The following is a 25,607-nucleotide window of genomic DNA, read 5'->3' as shown; positions in this document are numbered from 1 at the left end:
GTCTTCTATGTCTTACAGTGTGACAAACAGCTAAATAAAATTCTTCTGATGGCAGAGGAAAGAGAAACCATCTCTGCTGGCTGGATACTCACAAGCGTAAAAATGTTCAGGTATTTATTTATTTTTTTCCCCCAACAAGGACAGGAAGAGAAAAAAAGTTTGCCTAAGCCTGAGAAGTTTCAATCATGACCTTACTCAAGAAACCTGGTGCTATAGAGGAAAGCCAGGAAAAGGTGGGCCATCCTGTAAGCTTGGTAATATCGTCTACTCTCTATTGTACCCAAGGCAGATTGAGGTTGATTCGGTTTCCTTAATCAAAAACTACTCTGCCCTTTTGGTGTCATGCTACATTTGTGCAGGAGAGATGGGAAGAGAAGCAGAGAGAGAAGGACAGAAATGCAGAGAGGAGAAGAGAAACAAAGTCAGATTAAGTTAGGAGAACAAATGGCAGTCATATGTACTACTGGGCCGTGTGGCCAAACAAAACACATGTGAGGCAACTTTGTTAAACAACTGTACCCTGTCCTTTGGTGGTTCCTTAAAAATTCTCTGGTATTTCTTTGGCATCAGTCCCCACACCTCCGATCCTTGGCCAAACAACACAATCCCCATCCTAAAACCCACAGAGCTGAATCTGACCTCAGCAGCAGCAGCAGCAGCAGCAGCAGCAGCTCGGTGATCCTTCTATGTTAGAATCACAGAGCTTTACAACCACATGCAGTTGTAGGATTCGAAAGCATATAATAAACACCAGTATGCGTTGTCCCAAGGCCCACTGAGCTATGTAGGAGCCTTTGTAGTAGTCTGTTCCTCAACTCCAGTACCATTTTTTTTGTTATCCTAATTTACCTGGGGGCAACGCAGTGATATAGTGGCTAAAACTTTCACCCCGCAGTGATGAACGTACCCGGTTTGATTTTGAGCTTTTCTATGTGAAGTTTCCGTGCAAGCTTTTTCTCCAGGACCTCTAGCTTCATACATAAAAGTGTATAAAGTGAATTACTGTTTCCAAATTGCCCTATAATGGACTACTGACCTGTCCACGGTGTACTCAGCCTTTCACCTACTGTACAGTGTGAAATACTTGAGTATTTCTTTTTGACTCAACAGTTTAACAGAAATGTGTCTTCCGATTACGTTGGGTTTGTTTTTTACTCCAATTTAAATTTAAGTTTACGTTTTAGAGATATCTGTAATGTTGTTTTGCTCATGTTTACCCGATATCTAAATGAACTTTACTATAAATGGAAGATATGAGGAAAGGATTTATTTATGTGGTGTATTTTATGGACAACAAACGTCAAAACACAACAATGATGTGAAAGGAAAGCAGAAAAACATGACTCATTCACGGCTTCACTTAGAAAAATCTTTCTAGTTGTTGCTTGAAGAATAGAGACACCCAGAACAGTCTCATTTTGCTTTTATACTCTAAGTGCAATTCAGACTGCAATTCTTTTTACTCTTACTTGTGAAATCCACTGACGCATCTGTACTTCTCCCAAAGTCAACAGTGTGTGCAGTTCTGCCACCTCTGTTATCTTTACTAACTTCTCTTAGACAGTCAAGTCACAGATTAAGAGTGAACATTTCTAAACAATGTAAATGTGGCAGGCTGCAAGGAGCTAACACAGAGCACAGTCAGCAGGTTATGTGAGCAGATTTAAACCCAAAGTGCCACTTAGCAGGTCGATTAGGATGACTGAAGATTGCAGGAAAAGCCTTTATTTAGCATAATATAATAATGTGTTTCTGCTTTAAAATTCAAACCATAATCTTGCGGCACTCAGCCAGTTTGATTTCTGCTGTGAATGCCTATTACATAAATCTGCTTAAACACCTGCTGTTATGTCAATTGACTGGCCATAATTCAATCAAGAAAGAGTCTACATTAGTGCCGATATAGAGGTAAATTAAAGAGTTGGACTGTAAACATGCACAGTAAGAAATCATCTGTTATTCCTTCAGGATAGCATATGTTTGGCTGGTATCCGGATGGTTAATGGTACCAAGGTGTATATAAGTACAAGTTGTTTAACCACGACGAAAAACAGAAGTCAGAAAACATAAACATCCTCGGTACAACTTATTTCACAGTTGTAAAGGAGTGCTTATGTTTTAGTCACACCTGAGTAGTGTTTAATAAGTAAAATAGGCCATACTTAAAAATGTCCTCACACCCTGTCAAACGCTGTGCCGCTGGAGTGTTTTCATTTCCAGTGTAAATTGCACTGGGACTTTGCGGCGGGACGTGTTTATGTGTGTGTCTGGTGAAAAGAAAGAAGGGGTTATATAGTGAAGCACCCTCCACCAGCCTCACTCGTCTCCCACCGAGAGGGCAAGATGCCATCACCAGACGCTCTGATGTGTTTGTAAAGAGACATGGAGCTAAATGAGATCAGAGCAGAGTCAAATAGCCAAACAACATCTTTCAGCGCCTGGTTTGCCTTTTTCCCCTTTAAAGTGATAATTCAACTGAAGGCTCGCTGTGGTAAGCAGATATATGCCATTGTGGCTGTTTGTGTTCATTGTCACCTTTTAAGTATGTTTTTTAACAGCTGGTCTCCAGCGTCAGTTCACTTTGACAGAGGAGAAGTGAAACAACTGGGATCTGTTGGACATTGAGTATATCTCATTATCACCGGACACCGGGTACAGTCGAGTTCTTTATAGAGGTGGGCCAGGCCACGATCTGTCTACACACCACTTGGCAGGAGAAGACAGTATGTCTCTTTACCTGAATGAAAATCAAGCCATTTAAGTGCCGAGTCACTGAGGACCTGCTTTGTCCACAGTTTTATGCTACTTTAATGTACAACTCAGAGAGAGGAAAGCCAGAAGACAGAAAAGAGGAAAACTTTCTGTGGGAAGAGTGCTGTCTGAAACAGGGTGGCTGCTTGTCCATGCATAATTGCATTTCTGACGCAATCTAAATGTTTTTTCCCACCTAATGTCGCCCTTGTCACGAAAGCAAGAATAATGTTGTCATATTTTTTTTCTAACCTTGCCGAAACCTGGTATAAACACTTTCCTGTCCAACTGGCTGACATTTATAATCAGAGAGATGTGAAAAACAAAAACTGAGCAGATGCAAGAAAAATAGACAATAGGAAGTGATAGTCCCCATTTGATACTGAAATCATCCAAGGCTTGATTTGATTTAATCTCATTTACCTTTTGTTGTTCTTGTGCAGGTTCAGAGTTGCCAAAATAGCATAAATGTTTGCTATTGTTGTTCTCTGCAGTGTGAGTTCATAAGTGTCTAAACAAATATCTGGCATAACATTCTAATGATAAAATGAAATCATCACAACAACCCAGTAAATAAAATGAGATTAATGTTACAAACGATGCAGTTGGGAACTGGGATAGTCTCCCATTGGGATGGTCCCAATTCCCAATTTACAACATTTATATGACTATAACAGACAATCACTCGGACTGTCTCTAGTGCCATGGTCCAATAAAGAGCACATCAACCAAGAAAAGGGGAAATGTTCAGAAAATTCAGAAAGACAGAAAATAATATTAGCTTTCATTCTATATCGATGAACAATTTGTTTCTTATGCTGTTTTCGGCTGTTACTATATTTAAACATTAAATCTGTGGTATGGTTTGATAGTTACTAATAATGTAGTTGGAAGAAGTGTTTTAATTTATTCCAGCACTGATGAATGCAGCATTGGCCACAAAATAAATGTAAAAACTTATTGTTGAATTGTGTTCATTTTGCCAATCTAAAAACGTATATTGGACGTCAAGTAAAGAAGAGTCTATAATATATGTAAAAGCTAATTTATTTTATGTGAACTTGCTTTAGTAATCATAATATTGAAAAAATTTTAATAAAACTGCAAAATTATTCTCAATTTAAAAATGTGAAGATTGATCCCACGCTTTTGTCTGGCTTCATAGAAGAAGGGACTTTGCTCAGTTAAAAAGTTTAAGATAAATGCCTGTAAAACTACCTTGAAACGCCACTGATGAGAAATATTAGAAAACAATCAAATCTTTTGAAAGACAATTTACAGAGGTCTCAGGTGCGTGATCAGACTGGAAATATTATTCACAATTTATTTTGCTTGTCATTAACTTCAAAGTCCCATAGTTGTCACTGCGAAAATGTCACTTCACACTTCACAGGGGATCTTTTTACTGCGTCGATAAACTCAGAGAGGGATGACGGATGGCACGCCCATGCCCTCACTCTTGTCATATCATTACTTAATCTTCTTGCTCGCAATTACCTCTGAGGGGAACAAAAGCCAGTGCCAGGCAACTATTACTGACATGGCAGCTAAATGAACAACACAGGCTTCTTTTCTTTAAAGCCAATTTGCAAAGCGACCCCAACAAAGCACAGTCTAATGACGGGAAATGTTTAGATCGGAATACACATATCACAGTCCCACAGGCAGGAGCTTCAAATAACCAGCCTGCAGTCAAGAGACAGAAAGATTGGGAATTGTAACACAGAGGAGGGTGCGTATAATCGTTGCAAAAATTAACAGGATGAACAAGAGAAAAAGTGCCTGAGAGGAAGAGAAATAAAGATAGACGCTATATTAAAGCAAGTGTTGATTAAAAAAGGTGAAAGTGCATGAAGTGAAGCTGACAATGGGCAGTGGGGCACAAACTTCCCCATCTGAAAGAGCCATTGTGACAGCAATGGATGTGGTTTCATAATGAGAAGGGACAGGGCAAATGGGAGGGAAAAGCTAAAATGTCAAGGCACGAGGATTAGGCAATATACAGGGCCAGGGAGGCAACTTGTGGATAGTCATGAAAGGATAAAGGGTCATGGTATGTCTGCATAGTCTGCAGGTTGGGTGCTGGAGTCAGCAATGACAGAGCAGTTACCCCCCCACACACACACACAATGGTCAGGGCATTATCTGTCTCCCAAAAACCACATGACGCCGGTGAGAAAACACTCAGCAGAATACTGCTGGGAAATAGATAGACAATCAGACAGTGAGACGGATAAATCGCAGCAGGTAGATATGGTTTGGCATATAATACTTGTCATTTGTCAGCGCAAGAGAGCAGAGAAGAGAGGGGCTTAAAGAAATTTCTTGAAAAATGAAGATAGTAATTAAGATAGAAAAGTGTTTGTTTTTTTTAATTGGGACAAAGCGTTTCTTTTAAAATAATTATACACCCGCCTTTTTTTTTTCTTCTCTCTCCCAGTGAAAATGAAGCCTCAGAGTCAGACTGACGGTGAGAACAAATGAGGCAGTGGAGGAAGCGGCTGGGGCTCGTTTGGAGACTGTGTAGATGTTAATCATTTTCACCACAAGGTTACAAACACCCAGCGTGCTTTGTCTGCCAATGCTCCCATACCGTTTATTTACCAGTGCTCATCAACTCTCACATTCATCTGCATAAAGCCAGTTTTCAGAACAGTTTTCCCAACCAGCCACCACAAAAGAAACTTCAAATATTATTGAATTGGTTTGTCCCTTCTCTTTCTTCACCTCAACAGTCGGATTCCCAGCCTTTGCAGCTGACGAAAAGCAAACAGCCTGAAACTACCTCGAAAATTTCCCTCTCTGGAGTTTCTCCCATGAGGAGAGAGAGAGAACGAGTGAGAAAGTGAGGCAGAGACAGGAGAGAGCGCATGTGCCCCTCATCCCTGTTTATCAGCCTGCAGAATCAGTTTTTCAGTCTTCTTGGTTAATTAGGTAAGTGGTGTCTCTAGGCCCTGTCTATGTGCCGCGAGGTTTCCAAACCCCATCAAACCACCTCAGTGTCGCCAGCACTCTAACTTCAGGGAAACCGCCCCTGGTCTCAGGATGATAATTGCAAAAGCAACAGGGGGAAAAAACATGCACACGCTGAAACAATTACAAACATACAAAGGGGAACATTTATTTCCACTTAGCTCTTGTTTTCTCTATTCCTCACGCCTAATTGTTCTGTTCTTGAAATAATTATTTTTTTGCTTAATATTCCAATTTCACAGAGGTTTTCATGCTTGTCCACCTTTATCTTCTTTCTCTGCCCATCCACTGTAATCGGCTGGCTTGCTATTCTGACTCTATCCTCTACATGAGCATGGAGAGTAGCTTGAACCTTCCAACAACATTTACTTAAGCCTTTTCTCCTTCTCTACATCATGCTGTTCTACCCACTGCTTCAAATTCTTTCATTTACCATGCTGGGACTCCACAAGTGGCTGGAGCAGTCTTCCTCTAACCCAAACCTTGATCAGCCCACTTCAGGCTTTCAGACTATTTATTTATTCTCTATTCCCGGCATGTACCAAGTTGCATTCTTCCAAAGGCACTTATGCAGCAATGGAAATAATTTTAGGAATGACCCGTGCTCTTCTGCCTTTTGTCAGAAAAGGAACGGAAAAGGAGAAAAGAAGCAAAGAGGGACTAGATGACATTTGGACAAACTCCAGGTCATCTGGGCTGTGACACAGACAGACAGACATACACACACAGAAACACACACATGCCCATGTACAGTATACCCACAGAGAAACAAACACAATGCTTTGTTTCTTCTGAGAACCACTCTGCACAGCTTGCTACAAAGGTCCCTGTGGAGAGGCACATCATTTCTCTGGTTGAACTGGTCCTCTTCAAAACTGAACTCACACACACACACACACACACACACACACACACACACACACACACACACACACACACACACACACACACACACACACACACACACACACTGTAGTGAATGAAAGTCATTTCCTCTCACTGAGTACCACTGACCTGAGACTTGCTGTAGGATAGTAATTATATCTCACACCCTTCTGATGGCATCTGATTATTTACTTCCAATAGTAAATGACTTAAGCCGGGCCAAAAGTCAATGATTAATTAATCCCGTTAATCTAAAATTCATGTAGCTGAGAAATCAGCAGATACTTGAGCCAGAGATACCTAAGACACAATAACCAAATATTCAATCCATGGGAATGTTTAAATCTTATGTCATATCTTGCAGTCAAAGATCAGTTTAACAACTTAGCAGCCAGAAGAGTTTAGAAGTTGATCATAAACTGTAAAAACTAAAAGAAAAAAATAGAAAAATTAATGTACTGCTCCATGCACCAACATGGCGTCCATGGTATTGCCTCTGCTGGTCTGTCTATATGAAGATGTTTGGACCCAACAGATATAGTATATGTGATTCTGTGTACCGGTAAATTGAAACATTGTCACATGACTACCAGTGGTGGTTACTGCAACTCCGGCTGCAGATCAAACCAGACCTGAGGAAAAAACCTCTGCCTGCTCCACAGCCAGCCAGCACGAGGGGCGCAGTGTGAACAAAGTATGAGAGACATGAGGAGTAGTGAGTGTGGAGGTATCCACGCTGGACTAAGAGCTTACGGCTGGCCTTCACTCGCTGGCTCTATCATCCATCCTCCTGGCAGATGGACAGCAGGTTCCCTGATCAACAAAGTGGATTATATAGGTCTATGGAGGCCTGCCTGGCGTGTCATGAGGAACTGTTTATGTTTGTGGTTTGCTGCTGGACTTTGAGGTAGCTTCTTACTCCACAGTACAAGGACTTTGAGCTCCCAGGGGAAGCTGACTCCTCATTATGGCACAGAACAGACTGAGGCATGCATGCAGACAGTCGTTCCTTTGGCTTTGGTCGAGTTTAAGAATAGTTTTGTCAGTGGAGGTATTTTTCTTTTCCCAAAGCCGCCCAAAGTTTTGGTTATTTGCTGAGTCCAAATGTTTACATATCACTTCATTGTTTTTGCCTACTTTTTGAAAGTATTTTCTTGAGAAGTTAACCAAAGGTTGCGTGTGAATAATTCCACTCGTTTTAGTCAGTGGTATGTGTGGTTGTCAGTATGCTGTGTTTTATGACATACAGGATGAGTCTAAACAATGTGACACATAGCAATTATACAGCTAATGATAGAATCCTATTTGTAGAATCCGGGGGTTGCAGCCAAATTGGGGTGCACCAGGGAGCTGATGGGGGTCAAGGGACCCATCGGCTGTGGGATTCGAACCTGTGAACTCCTGACCCCAGGTCCACTCTACTTACTAAGCAAGTGTTTTGCAGCCTTGTGATCTTAGTGGAGATTAGCTGCGCAGGCCATGTAATTACACTCAAATTCCAGATTTTAATGGATAGCCCATGAGAGTGGAGGGGGCTCATGGTGGTCAAGCCTGATATGATCTGTGTCTTTCTCTCAGAAAAGGAATAGGCCATTTAAAGCAGAAACTCTATTATGGTCCAGTTAGAAGAGCAAGTTTGAATTTCACACACTGGCACACACCATTACGTTGGAGTGGGATCGCAGCCCATTAGCTCAGTTCTCCTGGAATAACAGATTTTTAAAAATCTGATACTGTGACTAGTTTCTAGAGACTCCTTAGAGGAGATTGAAGTGTTGAAAGTATAATTTTACTAACTATAATGTTCCACGTTCAATGTGCTTTAAATGGTAAATCTCTCAGTGTTTTTAACCACAGAACCATTTCAAGAGGGTACGTAGTGCAAGTCACTGCTATTTAAATTATGAACTTGACTCTTGTGCCTGCACCGGGAAAAAAAAAAAAAAGAATGGGTAGGATGGAATAAAGTGGACAGAATCTCTGTTCTATATTGAGAACACAGAACAGATCTAATAATGAGAGGTTTTAGTGGTTTATATTAGGAAGGGGAAAAAATCAAATCACAATGCAGGAGCCAAGCCCTGAACCATTTTAATTCTGCTCTTCTGAGGTTAGCTAAAAGGAGCACGCTTCTCTAAAACAACAAGCTATTTATATTGTGTAGTGAAACACATAATGACCACAGTCGCAACGATGTGAGGGTTCTGGTGGTTTGTGTTTTTCTTTCCTCTGAAGTCTGTCTGAAATTAAAGAGTCCCGAAACAACATCTAATTATCACAAAAACATCTTATATGTTAAGTGTCATTACATTCTCTGGTTCTCACTCGGTCCACTGAGAAGCCCATAAAAGTAATTTTCTAGTTTCTGTCTTCTAGAGAAGGCGTCTTGTGGTCTATTTTTTTGCTTTCTTTTGATTCCTCATGCACAATAAACACATGAGGAACCATCTGCTTCTAAAGCAACTGGCTCCTGTCTGCGACGCCGCTACTTTTCCTGCAAAGAAAACCCCAAAAATACAGATAAAAAATTGTATCTAGTTTTTGAAGAGCAAAATATTTGAAACCGCTATACTGAAGTGCTGTTGAATGGCCTCTGCAACACAATCAGTTACATAACATCACTCTCCTTCACTTTTAGAGAGTGTGCTAAGAAAGGTTAATTAAGAATGTGATCAAAGCCTTGAGCGGCGTGAAGTTTATGCCAGCAAATTTCACTTTCATAAGCACAGGAATATTGCAGCATAGCACGGAAATATCAGCAACTCAGGGTAGCACGCACACACATAAAAACAGTCTCACATACAAGTTCGGCATCAAAATAAGATGGAAATCCATTTCTAACCGAGAATGAGATGTCAAAGGGCTCCTTGCAGCCGTCAGAATGATCTAAGACACAAATGACTCAACACGAGTGGGCATTCTGATTTTTTCACACTTGTGTGCCAGCAAACACTTTGGCTGGTTGGCTCACGACTGTGGCCCACTCTCTCCAAGTGCATAATCAGTCACATTAATGAGAATGGTAATGTGATGCACAAGAATTAGTCCAGGTCCTCAGGGTTGAGTCTCGAAAGGTTTTGGAAGAGAAACTAGTTGCCTTGGCCATAGACTTACTGAGCTTTAAAAAAAATAAATAAATAAAAAGAAACGTTGCTCTGAGCTTTCCAGCACAAAGCTACCAAGAGGCCTGACAAGAACAACAACAACAAAGTGTTCTGACGTATCCACAGACGAAATACTAATATTTGACTAGTGAAAGTGCTTTGACAAAATCAATACAGTTCTCTCAGTAATCATGCTGATGCAAGCTGTGGTGGGAGGTGAAGAGCGCTGGGGGACACACCTACAAATACACTCACACCCACACACACTCATCCACACACTATGTTGTGTCTATGACCAAAAATTCTGTAACTAGCCTCCCTTAAGTCTTTGTGTCCCTTGGCACTTAGATGAAGAGAACTAGTTCACCGGAATACAGCAACGGCTTAGCGAAAGTGTTCTGCTTCAAGATTTATCACTACATCCGCTCATACGGACAATCTCCAGTCTTAAGTCACACTAAACCAACCCCTCGGTGAAAACATCAGTGAATTATTATTTAACATACTGAGTTTATGCAAGTGTCTGTGCCGAAGATTGTGTGCACAAATGTTTCCCTTTTTCAGATGGATTTGTTCTTAATCCCCTCTCTCTCTCTCTCTCTCTCTCTCTCTCTCTCTCTCTCTCTCTCTCTCTCTCTCTCTCTCTCTCTCTCTCTCTCTCTCTCTCTCTCTCTCTCTCTCTCTCTCTCTCTCTCTCTCTCTCTCTCTCTCTCTCTCTCTCTCTCTCTCTCTCGCTCTCTCGCTCTCTCGCTCTCTCTCTCTCTCTCTCGCTCTCTCTCTCTCTCTCTCTCTCAAGGCTCTTCATTTCTTTCTGGATGGTCACTAAAGTGTGATGTTTATCCCTCCACCCAGCCCAGGATGGCCCAGAGTGAACATCACATCTTACCTTCTGTTTTTTAGGTTGGCCTGCTGCCTTGAGGAACCATCGGTCCTAAGATGCATTAATGAATCTTTGAGCCAGCCTCTATTTGTGTTTGAGCCTGTGTATGTTTTTTTCTGTAATGACCAACGAGTCCTCTGGCGCTGCCACTCTACATGATATTCTCCTCCTCTCCTCCTGATTCTTCTATCCAGGAATCTATTCATTTCAATCAGGTAAGTATCTCATCCAGAGTCCTTGAATGTTGGCAGAGAGGCCTCCTCCACAAAATACACACACATGCGAACATCCGCAAACACACACACACATACACACACACACATACACACACACACACACATTTCCCTATCTGTTCCATTTCACACTTTTACATTTGTAATCCTGACTCATTTGTCATTTTGCTTCTCCATGCTAGCCTCAAGAGAGAGAAACTAATTTCAGGAGTGAAAAGGGATTATCAGATGCAAACGAAATTCTCCCCACCTCCAGACAAAGATACCGATGTAGACTTTTCATGGAAACAAAAAGTATCTCAAAGCCGGCTTCAGTCTGCATGGTAACTCTCAAGACAGAAGCAAGTCAACTGCCACACTTGCAATTACTCCTTATCAACAGCGGGGAACCAACTTGACAATAGCATGAAAATGCTGAGCTGATGGCTCGTAAAACACTGGCACCAGTGACTGCAGCGAGCATAATCAGCTTTCCTTTTTTTTTTTTTCATTGTTGCGAATGTTGTGCAGTGACAAATATATAAATGAAAAGCAAGGTAGCCATTGCAAATCTCGCGAGGCAGCTATTCGGTGTCTGTGTGTATAAGCACATGTCAAATAAGAAGTGCAAAGCCTGCAAGTTGTTATAGCACAGGCATGTTATCACATTAATGAAGGCTCTTCATAGAGGATTGGTCTTTTTTTGTGTGTGTGTGTGTGCTAAGTTAGACCTGCCAAATAAATAATTAGTCACCACACTAGGTAGAAGAGGCTGTCTTATTAACCTGTTCTCATACCGTCACACATACGAACACAAAATGCTGCCTGCTAACCAAAAAAAGGAAAAAAATCTACACACACTGAAGATGAAGCAGTGGAGATGAAGGGAGAAGAAATGTGTACGTGCGTGCGTGCGTGCGTGCGTGCGTGCGTGCGTTTGGAGCCAGCTGGTTAAAGCCTGCAAGGCAGTAAATTAACCATCTGATTAAGATTTGAAAAGCAGTAAAGGAAATGAACATAATGCATCCAATTACGAAAAGAGACAGCAGTAAATACTGAGCTTCAAGCAGTTGTGACTTTCACCTCGAAAATAGCTCCCAGGAACAACAATTCCAACAATAATGTCGTGCATTCACACTGCACCAGCATTTATTATATGTAGTTGTGAAATGCATTGCTGCAGTTGTCGACCTCATTTTTACTGTCAGAGCCTGGTCAAAGATTAGAAAACGAAGAGAAGTAGACAAAAAGACAGACATTAATTCTTCCAGATGTTTTTTTTAGATCCTTATCCTTATGAAAGGGAACAGAAGTCTGAACTAAGGAGCAAGCACTGAAGCCCCTGAGCTTTTCCTCCATTATAGTGTGAGCCTGGAACTGTCCCCCTATTACAGTCTAAGCCCTGCAGAGCTTCAAAGCTACTTTGTTGTGGCCGTTAATGATGCTGATGACAGCACAGAGGATCCCTATGCCAGGTAAAGAAGTACGACTCAAAACAACACAGAAAAGAATCGTGAAAAAACTAAATTAAAAGGAAAATGGTCTGTGCAGAAAAATGTGCAGAGCTGACAGACAGATCAGTAGTACAAACTAAAATCCTTCAACGTTTGGCACCAACGGTGGTGAGTATCAGTGCTTCTGTAGCTCACCACTGAGTGTGCTCTCTCAGGGTAGCACAGTTGAACACAAGCTCATAGAGACTCATCAATAACTTAAAAATTGAGTGAAGTTACAAGTCGGGGTGCATGCTGTGAAGACAGGAGGCAGACGTGAAAGGTACTTCATTACTTGTTTCACAAAAATGTGAATGATTTTGACTTCTCTTTTGTTGCTGTTAAAGCAACAACATGGATTATTTTTGTTGCTTTTCCTCTCTAAATGCATGCACATGAAAGAAACTCTGTCAATACTTTTATCCTAATGTTTTATGGCACATGACACACGTAGGACCTGCAAGAACTGGAGTTTAGGCATTTTCTGTCTTGTTTATTACTTCAGTTTAGCCTCAGATATCGAGTTTCCCTGCACTGATGGTGCTGCTTCACAGAGCCACGGGACAGTGCGGCGGATTTTGAAATAAAACGGGCAGAACAAGCGAGGCTATTTATAAGACGCAAGCAGATAATTGTTGAAAAGGTCAGAGCAGCCACAGCAGGTAACAAGTGAGCACACAACAGGATGTCAAGCCAGCACAGTGATGATGTCGGCAGGTAAAGATGAGGTCAAAAAGAGCAGTTGTTTGAGGAGACTTGCTGATTAGGAGCTGTGTCAAAATCAATACACTTTGACCTAAAGACAAGGAGATGGCTATCTCATAACCACATCAGAAATAACACTTTAACATTTTTAGCCTTGTCAAAATCTTCAAAGTGTATTTAGAGAAACATCAAGAAAAATCCAGGAAAGGACATATAATAGGAGCAGAAAACCAATGTTTGCTCTCACCAGGCAGCAGACAAACCACACAGCAACATCCCATAATTGTAATGAAACAAATGTATGCTCAAATATCAGGCGAAGGGATTATAGAAATGTTTGAAGCATCACATCAAACACACACAAGCATAAACTGGGAAAGTTTTTAAATAGTTTTTGTGTTTATTTAGAATGTACACACACAAAACTTCCCACACTGGCAGAGACAGACTCACATTCTCAGACAAAGACGCAAGATCGATATGTCAGAGTGCTGCGAGGCTTCAGTAAATATGAACACAGAGTGTGACAGAGATATTGTATTGCAGAACACAGTGATTACTATGACGGGCATGTTTAAAACATTGATGGTTTAAAGGTGATATTCATGGTATCACAAAGGATTTGTAGAAGCAAATGCTGTAAGTATGTCTTCATTCACTTACCCATTCATACCCTTACTGCACGTTGTCTTGTCAAACCGTTACGATCAGAAATTTATCCTTTTCTAAGTTCCCCTGTTCTGTAATGTACCTTGTGCATGCCTCTATCAGGGACTAAAGAAATGAAGGGAGTCTCACTCAGGTACCTAAACAACCATACATCATCTGATGACCGAGGCTGATAGATGCCTGACAGACGGCCAAACCACAGGACGTGCTACATGAGTCAAGCGCACACACTCCTCCGTTGTGCAGATATGCGTTTGCACATGTATCCATCATCACCGTGTGGGTGGAGTGTGTTTGTGTGCCTCTGTTTGTCTGCATGCGGCAAGCTGGTCTGAACGAGAAAAGCCTTGCAAGTGTCTATCTGAGTGGCGCCACAGGACAATGTAGAGGCCAAGCTCATGCTCCGGAGCTGGATGATGAGATGGGTGGATGTGGAATGGCTTACTCCAATTTGACGGTTTAGAGAAAATTAAGCCATGAATAACGAGACCCCTTTCTGTCTGTTGCCTTTTCCCTCCCACGGAAATGAATGTGTAAGTGAACATGCAAATGAAATGTAAAGGGTGAAGCCTGGCCTGAGCTCTGAATGTCACAGTCAGTCATTGCAGCCTCCCTCTAAGTGATGCAGACAGCGATCCATTCTGATTGCCCCACCAGTCAAGCCAAAGGGTGAAAAACATTTACATGCAAATACTAATGACCCACTAGCTACTTTGAGCAAGCTAGCTATGGCCTTCTGAATGCACAGCAACCACAGAATACCCTACACAGAGGACTTGCCAATCAGCAACTCCATTGTGACATACAAGCTTTAGAAGAAGGTGTTATGTGTGTAGGATATAAATTATTTTTGCTTTTGTGGTTTATTGGTTTGTGACTTCTATTGTCCCAGCTCCTCGTATCAAGTGAAATTAATTAATTCAGATGGGCACAGTCTACTGCGCTAACAGATTTACTCTGAAGAAGCTTAAATACTTTCCATGATTTCCATATAACTCCTTGGCATACAGACGGTCTACCATTGTTACAGAATCCACTCATCTCTGACAGCAGCGCCTGACACCATAATATCAACTGTCCATTTTTCTATTTGAACAATTATAATCCATAACCCAACATATCAAACATGCTTCATACTGAAGTGGTTACTATCAGGGGACAGATTGCTGGGAGACTGGCTCATTCTCTGGGGGTCTTGGACAAGGGGAGACCCTGGCTCTCTTCCTAGCTGTCACACATGGCTGGAATAGTTGGTTCAAGAACCCGCCTGCTGTCATCAGACCTGTTGCCTCCAGATGGGTCCCTGGGTCTGAGTCTATGATTGCCGCCCTCAGAGAAGACACTCTGTCCTCCTCTTCCATCCCTCTAAGCCATTTCTTTCCAACTCCTCTCATCCAGCAATATGTACATCAAACTTGACCTTCCCTTCATCTTTTCAGCGCCTAATCACAACGTCCGAACCATCAACCTTTTGTTCTTTAACGTTGACATTCATCTTTTAGCTCCATGTGACACTTTTATCTCATCTCTCACTCATTGGCTCCCATTTCTTGGCTAAAATCCCCACTGTGAGTGGTGTGTGTGTGTGTGTGTGTGTGTGTGTGTGTGTGTGTGTGTGTGTGTGTGTGTGTGTGTGTGTGTGTGTGTGTGTGTGTGTGTGTGTGTGTGTGTGTGTGTGTGTGTGTGTGTGTGTGTGTGCGTGTGTGTGTGCGCGCGCACGATGCTTGCAAGATGAGCAGACGCACTGCACAGCAAGACCCCTTTGATTCAGCACAGCAGAGACCTACAGTGAGGCTGTACATTAATTGGTGCTTCTGAGCCATTAATTTAGGCAAGCACGTACAAGGACCCACTTTCCCTCCACTTTCCAACAGCAACACAGCTGAAAAAGTATTCTCTCAAGACTCGCCCACTATTTCCCATCTCTCCCTCTTCTTTCTGCTCGTAGTCTTCCTTCTGCTCAATCACTCTCGACTTTTCCCAATTACCTGACAGTTCAGTCTCATCCATAAACCATCAACACATCACTGGCCCGTCTTGCCTCGCCCACTCTCCATTTTCTCTTCGCTTCACCATCAGTGAGGGAAGGGAGACAGTAGGTCACAGTCTCTGCTCCATCCCTCCACTTTGCCAACTGCCCTGCACCCAGTGCCAGGAAGCCCAGAGTTTTCTTTTTGTTTTTTCAGCATGACTGATTCCCTCAGGTCACTGAACACATTAAGCTGTTAATTACCTCAAAGCATAAAACAAGTGGCAGCTTGGCAGTAAAATTACCAGGCATTTCCTTTTCTTTTCTTTTTTAAAGAGTACTGTCACAACCTAAAACAGCAGCGCTGGTCATACAAGCATAGACCACAACGAATGTCGTGAGAACAGGAGTAAATAATTCTGTCAACACGGAAAAACCCAATAAGAGGATTCTAATTTAATTTTTTGCTGCTTCTCTGCAACCATAAAACTACAGGATAGAGCCATTTGGGCTGGAAGTTCCCTCAAGAAATGAATCAGCTATAAAACAGCAGCAGCAAGATAATACCACTCTGGCCCACAGGGCATGGTTTCTTCGGATTCACGCTGTGCTGATGCGGGAAATGATTCAGGATGTGTGACCAGCATCCTCTCCCCTATGTTTCCCACCATACAGTAGTTAAATGGTGCTTTATTAGTTATGTGCTGGGTGATCATACCAACCTAGCCAAAATAAAACTGAAGGGGTGCAGTGAGTGTGTCTGCGAATACTGCAATTCAAATAAATGTTGCTATTCATACCATGTCAGGGAATAAAAAATTAATACAATTACAATATGGCTGCGAGAACTGAAATTGCAGCTCTAGGCTCTAGGGTTGTGGTGGCTAGTTATAAGTGTATGTGTGCAATCCTCAATATGCCAGAGTTAATTCATGCATCGGTGGTGGTATATGGGACCAGCCTGTGCTCTGCCTTCCTGACCGAAGCTCCTCATTAGTCCCTTCTCTTGTTAACAAACTGAGGCTCAGCTGACATGGAGACTTCATATGAGTGTGAGAGTAATACGAACAAAGTGTGTGTGTGTGTGTGTGTGTGTGTGTGTGTGTGTGTGTGTGTGTGTGTGTGTGTGTGTGTGTGTGTGTGTGTGTGTGTGTGTGTGTGTGTGTGTGTGTGTGTGTGTGTGTGTGTGTGTGTGTGTGTGTGTGTGTGTGTGTGTGTGTGTGTGTGTGTGTGTGTGTGTGAAGAAGAGTGAGAGAAAAATGGGTGAAAGGCTATGCAGCTTAATGACAAGCAAACAGGCTGTGACAAACCTCCGGCTCACACAGACACAAATTATTTTATTTGTGTCCAGGAAGTACATGTTGGTGCCTTTCTCCATCATGTCAGCAATGTCTTCTCACTCTGCCTTGCATCACTTGTGGTCTGCTGCCAACAGTTTACACTCATAGAAAATGTCCCTTTCTCAATGCTCCGGAAAATGGAAGAATTGCCTGTGAGCACCTTTTTCGGATGCATTTGTATACACGCACACAGGAAAACGCAGTCCTCCTGTCGAGGTACAATAAGCCTACATTGGAATGCCAGTTTCACCAAGGGGAAGCATCTTTATTCAACAGCCACTTGGCCTTTGGTGATAGCAGCTGCATGCTTTGTTCCTGTCATACTGTGCTACCTCAGGCTTACACAACATGACACCGCTCCAACGTCTCCAAGACGTTCTGTCACAGTTAAAGGCCATAGACAAAAAATATTGAAATCATCGGCTTTGCAAACTCTGAAGAGAGACTAGCCTGTGGCTGCTGATGAGAGTGACTATATGGCAAAACTTTTCAAAGAAAAATTAATTTGTTCTTATTACTGACTATATCCAGCTTCTTTCTTTGAACTTCGATTGCATTGCACATATAAAAGCCATAACGATGGAGAGATGAGAGTGAAAGAAAGACAGAGAGGGAAAAACAAATGATTAAAAGATAAAAGGAGGTGCGCAGTTTATGAGGGGAACAGCGGTGTGATTAAATGGCGGAGGTGGTCCCACTGGGCCATAGGCCTGATCGCATTTTAATAGGGGGGCTGGGCGATCCTTGACCCTTTACGAGGAAGTGGTAGCACCTCAGTGCAGATCAAACTGCCGGCCTTGACAAACCCCCCTTGAAGGCATGTGGGCATTGAGAATGAGGTGTGTTATGTGTATGTGAGGGCTCGCAGGGTCATGGGCAAACGTGTTTATCCTGCTGCTATGGCAACCACAGCAGTAGCCTTGGGCAAATAACAACAAGCAAAGCTGTGTGTGTGTGTGTGTGTGTGTGTGTGTGTGTGTGTGTGTGTGTGTGTGTGTGTGTGTGTGTGTGTGTGTGTGTGTGTGTGTGTGTGTGTGTGTGTGTGTGTGTGTGTGTGCTCTCACAAGAATATACACAAAGGGGAAAGGATATGTGGAAGGGATTTCAAATCTGAGTTGTGTGATTTAATATGTCTTCAATTCATACATTTCAAAGAGATGCACTGGGTATGAGATCTCTCTCTCTCTCTCTCTCTCTCTCTCTCTCTCTCTCTCTCTCTCTCTCTCTCTCTCTCTCTCTCTCTCTCTCTCTCTCTCTCTCTCTCTCTCTCTCTCTCTCTCTCTCTCTCTCTCTCTCTCTCTCTCTCTCTCTCTCTCTCTCTCTCTCTCTCCCTACCCCTCAATCATCAGTCCCTCCTTTTCACCTTCTCTTTCTCCCAGCTCCACATGCTAAGTGGGAACATTGTTACGGTCAATTTGTCCCATTCAGAGTCCCAGTGGGCAGTGTCCCTGCCCTGACAGCCTGCAGACAGAGACCACACTGCCTGAGAGGCCTTGACATCAAGGTCCATAGGGGGGGAGGATGAGGAGAAAGCAAAGGAAAGGAAGGAGAGGCGAGAGAGAAACAGGAGAGGAGAGGTAATGAGGAGAGCAGTGGTACAGGGACTGAACTCAAAAAGAAAAACAAGCAAGGCAGGAGGCTGAAAAATGAGAATGACAGAAAAAAAGACAACGAAGTTGGGGTGAAAGTCTCACCATGAGCCCCAAGACTGTGCTGCTGAAAAATATTGTATACACAATTACCAATCACAGGTTGTACTGGTGTAGGGGGCAATAACTAAGGACAATTCCAAAACGAGTCAGGTGAGACTCAATGTTAAAAACAAAAATCCTAAACTTATCTCACAAAAGAGGCTTGTCAAACTCATTTATGACTTGTATTTCTCTGCCGGACCTACCCCAAGCCCACAAGTGATGTAAACCCTGGCAGCGTGCAGAGGGGATTTGGGGAGGAGGGATTAAGTCACCGGGTAAAGGCACCTGTTATTTTAGCACATAGGGTGTAGCACTTGCTGCAACACAAGGGGGTGTAGGGCGGCTGTTGGGGTCCAAAAAGCAGCACAGACAGGGCACCCATTCAGCCAAGGCTGGACGGTGCTGAATCACACTTGTATAAGGACGCAGAGCAACTGACTCACACACATGCACACACAACGTCCAATCAAGACAGGAAGGCAAACAGACACAATGCAATGAACACTGCTCCTGATGCTTCTCTTTGATAGACTCAGACAAACACTCACTCAGTCTCTCTATTTTTTGTCCCGTCCCCCCCCCCCCCCCCCCCCAACACACACACACACACAAATGCAATTCTTCAAACTAATTGGCGGTTCAGACTCTGCAGTAAAGACAGCAGGGATCTGTCAGGGGCATGTGTGTATGGTGGGATGTTGCAGATCCCCAAATTAGCTAACTTTATAATAAATCACTGGGCACTGCTAGCCAAGGATTAGCCAAGCTCCAGCGAGCAGTTTGTTAAGCTGCGAGGAGAAGCACTGGGGATGGAGAAAACACAGCCAAGAAGTGACATCAGCATTGGGACCTTGGAACAGTGTCTCCCCCCCACCCCCCCACCTGGTTTGTTGGGGATACATTTAGCCTTGTTATCTGAGTTGTCCATTGACACAAAATCTTGTTCCTGTATTGCTTTTGCATCTCTTCAGGTTTCTCTGCTCATCACGTTTAGTGTTGGGTACATCAGCTCGAACATCAGGTAAACCGTTTCTTTAATGGCTTCCTTTATGTTTGCCTTACTTAATACTCTGTACAATCTTGCCCTGTACAGAGCCATTTCTTTTGGAAAGAGTAAAGGCTCCTACAATCTAGTAATTTATACACCGACTGGGAAAACATTTATCCTCTCTTTACTGCATGTAGAAAGAAATCTCTCATGAGGACTGTCAGTAGAAACCACAAAACGCTAATATTTTAAAAGTTGGTACACTCGAATTAACAATATCAGTGTCTCCGAGGTATATCTCTTCAGACTTTGAGCCCTCTGACGTTGTCTATAGCACATTGCAGTATTTGATGGTAGTATAATACATTACATTTTGTCACTTTTACCATTTCTACCTTTCTGGGAATATCTTGAAGCTCAAGCAAAAAAGCATCGGTGTCCGCCCACAACTAGCAAGATCAGAAATCATCTAATACAGGTATTACCTATGCTGAACAGAACCCTGGGGTTGTACTCATCTTGTAATGACTGCTTGTGTATTGGCCCTTCAAAAAGCTGTCAACCCATGAGAGAAAAGGTATCTACGTCAGAAGAAACAGCAACAGACACATTAGACAACATCGAGCGTAAAACACCTTTTTGTTTCTTCATTTCATCCCAATGTTTTTCACAACACCAAGCATGTCTCCCCTCTGTTTCTGTAGAGATAGGTGGTTAAGAAAACCCAACATAAACTAAGCAGACTAAACATAGTCTGGTCCAGATCATCACCCACTGAATGTAGGACCTTATCAGCAGGAAGGAAGGATCTATGTAACCTGCAACTGCACCCCTGAGCCCCGGCTGTCAGAGCAGGTGACAGCCAAGAGGAAGAGAAATTAAAGAGGCTCTTGTCCTCCCAGGCTGATTGACACAGTGGGAGCGACAGAAAGGTTAGTGGAGTTGCTGGTATTCCCTTGGCTGTGTCTACGCTCAACAGTGGTCAAGAAGCACGGTCTCACTTTTCTTTGGATGTCCCTCCTCTTTCTCCGCTCTCCTCTCCTCTCTCACACACCCGGGTTCATTATAGAAATGCCGTGACCCTTGGGGAGTTTACTTACTTCCCTGTGTCTCTTTCCAGTCCACAAACCTCAGTACTGGACAAAAGCCGAATGGAAGGCAATTTGAATTTGAAACAGGGCCACAACAAAAACATGCAGCTCCCAAACGGAAAACTTTAAGAAACTTGGAGCCAGCAACTGAAGATTACACGAAAAAAGCAAAAATGTGATTCTGAAACTATCCAGCAAACCAGCTTAGTGCCTTGCACAGATAGCAGCTATTGCAAGAGGAAAAGAGGGTGAGAGATGACAGAGCCTGGAGGTAGGAATAGGGGACATTAGGGGCCCAGCGGGGAGGACTGGAGAACATATACAACTGGTAGCTGATAACAGGCAATGCAAAACTCACATTATACAAATAACAAGCAGACACACAGACAGGGGGAGAAGGACAATAACATTCTCATAAAACAGACACCCAGCAACAATTTATTGGAAACAACTATATATTGTTTTTGTCATGCTTAACAACTACAAGGTCAGAAGGAAAAAAGAAACTTGTGTTTCTTTTTACTGCCATTAAAAGGCTCCTATAGTAATTCCTATTTTATGAAGCTGACACCATATCATAATGCAACTAATGATCTTTGTCAACACATCTCTTTTCAGGCATAATAACTATGTGGTGGAATAAAATCACGCTCCGGGCAGCTTAAATTGTTTTGTGCGTGGCTGCAAGCTACGCAGTATGAAATTGAAAATTATTCTGTGAAACCTTTTGTGTAACCAAGATGTCAAAGGACCGCAGCTCACTCTAGACAAGGGCGATTTGCTTAATCTGTTTTTAAATAGCTTGATCAAGTACATTTCACTCTGTAATCGATTCATCCCGAGCGCAGCGCGGCATGGCGCGGCACATCCAGGAGACGCACCGCCACCCAGCACGGACCACCACACCGGACAACCCCCAGTCACTTACCTCTGATTATCCAGGGAAAGGTGCCGCTGAGATTGCAACTGTGTGAGTCAAGTGTGTGTGTCCCACTGGATGAAAAGGAAAAAAGAAAAGGAAAAAAAGAAAAGAAAAAAAAAATCCGTGAGTGATCGGAGGAGTGAGCAGGCTCGTTAGTGCGTTACCAGATCCTCTGCGGGGCTTTGTGAACTACTCCTCCCTGTCGCACCTGTCTCTGGGAAGAAAAAACGGATCCCGTGCGCTGGCCTGACATCCCTAAAACAACTGTCTCGGGGGTTGTGTGTCCGGTAGCCCCCCGGCTAGTCTCGACACACTCGCTCACACATGCAAGACACACACGGCACCACCTGTCCCCCGGTGCGAAACAGCCCACAAAGATCTCCTATGTCGCGCAACGACACATGGCATTCCCCGTTAGTCTCTGCAGCAGTTCCCCCTCAAAGACAGCCGTCCGGGGTCCCCAAGTAGTCAGGGAAACGCTGGAAGCGGTGAATGATGAAAAAGGAGAATGCATTAATATCCCATCCAGCACTCCACTGGCGCCGAAACCAGCTGCAACGCTTGGTAATCACATATGCCGCTCTCCTCCCGTTCGCTCGCCCAGTTGTGTTATCAATCTTGCGTCCCCACAATAGTTGCTCTATTTCGCCGCTGCGCACGACTGCTGCTCTGTCACTGCTGCGTCTTTTCCACCCCGGGTCTCACTGAGAGAAATTGCCGTTCGTCTGTCTTGTCCCACTTCCACGGACGGAGTGAGACTCGGGATCCAGCGCACGGCAAAGTCCCATTCATCCGGTTATTAAAGATAGTTGCCGTTCCTGGAGCAGCACTCGGGCGCTTTGGTGAAGTGGGAAGGACCACGGCGTTTGTCTTCTAGCGGCAGCGTGAGCTACAGCATCCCCGGCACTGCTGTCATCCACGAGAGACTGCTAAAGCCTGTTAGTGCCAAAACCTGAAGCAGAATTATGCAACCACTGGAATGGAATTGATTAATGACAAATTGGGATTAATTGCGATTCGATAAATCAGTCAGATCTTCATAAATATAAAAGACAAGCCACTTCCCTTTTTTTTCTCGTTTCTCTTTTTTCTTTTCTTTTTTTTGAAGCAGATACCCAGCTGTTGTGAGCTCGTTGCCGACTATCTCTCATGGTGGAAAAATAAGGGCTCAAATTAGTAATCTTGTTAAACATCAATTACCTGAATCGCCCACCTCATTACGGGCAATGTTGTCGGGTAAGGTTTTTATCGCGAGAAACTTTAGGACAAAGGACAAAGGACAAAATGAGGGAAAAGGTTACTTTGTATGATGACGTTTGTATAAAAAACAATGACGCTCATTCAGGGCGGTTTCTCCAATAACAGTGGCTGTTTAGTGCACCCATCTCTGGAGAATCAGGTGATTAACTAATGTGGAAAGTACCAAAAAGTCTCTCTGTGACCAGGAGGTCATCGGGATTTGATTTAACACTGCAATTTAATCAAAATAAAAATATACATGCAGTCTCCTGCAACAGTACATCACACATTCACAGCTTCAGAGCAGGGAAAACAATCTTTCAACAGAATGTATTTCATTTTTTTATTCGGTTAATGCACTCATAATTCCACTACAACTTAATCAGCAGTGTAAAAACCTGACAAATACATTCAGTTTCATCAAGTTATGCATTCACTGTCAGCCCATCCATCCATCCATCCTCTTTGCCACTTTATCATAAAGTCTCAGATCCCTGAAGCCAATCTCATCGGATTGAAAGTCAAGGTCCACCCTCATCATATCACCAGTCCATCACAGGGCATGCACAGGGAGGCAGACAACCACACATTCATTCATTCATTCATTCATTCATTCATATGGGTAATTTTAGAGTTATCAATATACTTGAATGGGTGCTGTGACCACCCCACTGTACTGTCAATACAGACAACCCCACACAACCCCTTCAACTAATCCAACAAAGTTGAAAACACACTTTTCATGCGTTCATTTTGAGTATTTCTGTATTTGTATTCTTTCATTAAACATAAATTAACACAGAGGAATAATTCAGTTACGTTGCCTCTAAAATAAGCCTGCAGCCGAACCTAATGGCGGCACTATATAATTCGAGTTTTGAATTTGACATTAATGGATGGGCTTTTAGTGATGCTGCTATAAACATAAATCATCTTTATAGTGATCTCAGGTGAGTATAAACAAGAGCGTAAACATCTGTCTGAGTGGACAATGCCGGTGCTGCCTTTGCTCTGTTAACGGATGTAAAACCTGCTGGACCTTGCCATGAATTTGCTGGGAGCCAAAGCCACTGTTAAGCCTGGATTCATGAATAATTAATTGCTGAAATAATGACTTCTCCAGGCTTGAAGGCTCATGTGTGTAGCTCACCCTCTTTACCATCTCAATATATCCACTGCAAACGGTCTGACAGCCTTCAGAGCTGCTAATCAACTGCAGAGAATCAGGTGGCTCATGGGAAAAACGTACGAAATAGACAAACACAACTATCTCACAATATGGATTTTTAGCCTGATTGAAAACTTCTGTGTCGAATTCTATTTTTCAAGATTTACTATAAAGGTTCATATTCATATGTTTTGGGGCGCAAAGGCATTTTGAAAGAGCCGCCAGAAACCAGTTACTGCGTTGATGTCAAGCTCTGTTAGGCCAGAGGCCACACACACACACACACACACACACACACACACACACACACACACACACACACAAAGCAATAATAGCAGCTCCCAAATTTTGACAACTCCATGTTTTTCTTTTGTGTTTGTGTAAGAAAAAAAGTACTTTTATAAAGTGTTCACATATTAAAAAAAAAAAAAAGTGCATTATAGAAAGAAGTGCAATCTGAAATGCAACATGCATTTATCTTCAATCTCATATAAATCAGTCATTCCTATAATATGATGATGTTAATGCGGTTTCCCAACAAGTTAGCTGAATTGGCAGTTCTGCTGTTCCATCTTGGATCTTAGTGTTTGTTATGTTCTTTACTTGCACTGAAACAATGAGATCTCCAGAAGTATAACAATTAAGTTCAATTTTAAATTTGCATTCAATATATTTATGTCTACACGGCTATCATGCAGGCGAGATTGAACTTCCCTGAGAAAGTTTTAGTCTGTGAACTGCATGGTTGACACTTCTGATTTAGAGGCTTTCTCGTTGCACATTTTTGTAGAAATTCATTTGAAATCCAGAAAATATTTCATGGAACTTAGAGTTTGGTTGACATTTACATTACTGTAGGGCACTGCTTTGCTTGTTGTTTACTATTTAGTTTTTTTCTTATCTTAATTTGCACAGCCAAACTTTCCCTGCCGCAGCTTTGTAATACCTATTAACCTTATTCATCCTGCTTACTTTATCATTTCATGCCACCTGTGACTTTGTAGGTCCCACAAATAAAACTTGAAAGAGATTTTAATTTACCAGACGAGGCCTGCTGAAAGTCGTTTTCACTGTCGGTGTAACAAAGAACACATCTCTTACAGCAGTATTCAGAAGTTCACTCTAATATTGGAGTGTTTTCTTCACTTACACAACTGTTCTTCCACTGATGCCCCCAGAAAGCAACACATCTCACGTCATCCACAGTACTTAAATTGAGGTGGTCGGCTTTTTTCACAACAGTCAGTCAACACGGCAACTCACAAAATCAGCTCACTGTGTAAAACTGGAAAAAGAAATATCACCCTTTTCAGAAGGATTTTATTAAACTGAGGAGTATCCATGTATTCATTTTCTGAAACTGAATGTGCACGCGTGGTTTTGTGTTTGTGTGTATGTTTACTGTAGAGTGTAAGAAATCACACATTTATGTTTCTTCGTCCCCACTACTGCCACTGAACTGCTCACTCCACCCAAAACCAACACTGGAAAGCATTTCTACTCAAATATTCGAGTTGAATTGTT

General features: G+C 42.6%; 1 protein-coding gene across 1 annotated transcript in view; it reads right to left on the bottom strand.

Moving 5' to 3' along the window:
* sema6bb (sema domain, transmembrane domain (TM), and cytoplasmic domain, (semaphorin) 6Bb) overlaps positions 1-22,599 on the bottom strand; it is a 135,420-nt gene extending 112,821 nt beyond the window's left edge. The window contains exon 1 of the mRNA XM_080473026.1: positions 21,683-22,599. The gene's annotated coding sequence lies outside the window, so the exon portion shown is untranslated. The remainder of the gene's footprint in view (positions 1-21,682) is intronic.
* Between the last annotated feature and the right edge of the window lie 3,008 nt (positions 22,600-25,607).

This window comes from Lipophrys pholis, assembly GCF_963383615.2.
Source record: "Lipophrys pholis genome assembly, chromosome: 10".
NCBI classification, from domain to species: Eukaryota; Metazoa; Chordata; class Actinopteri; order Blenniiformes; family Blenniidae; genus Lipophrys; species Lipophrys pholis.
This window is presented reverse-complemented; position numbering and strand designations above follow the sequence as displayed.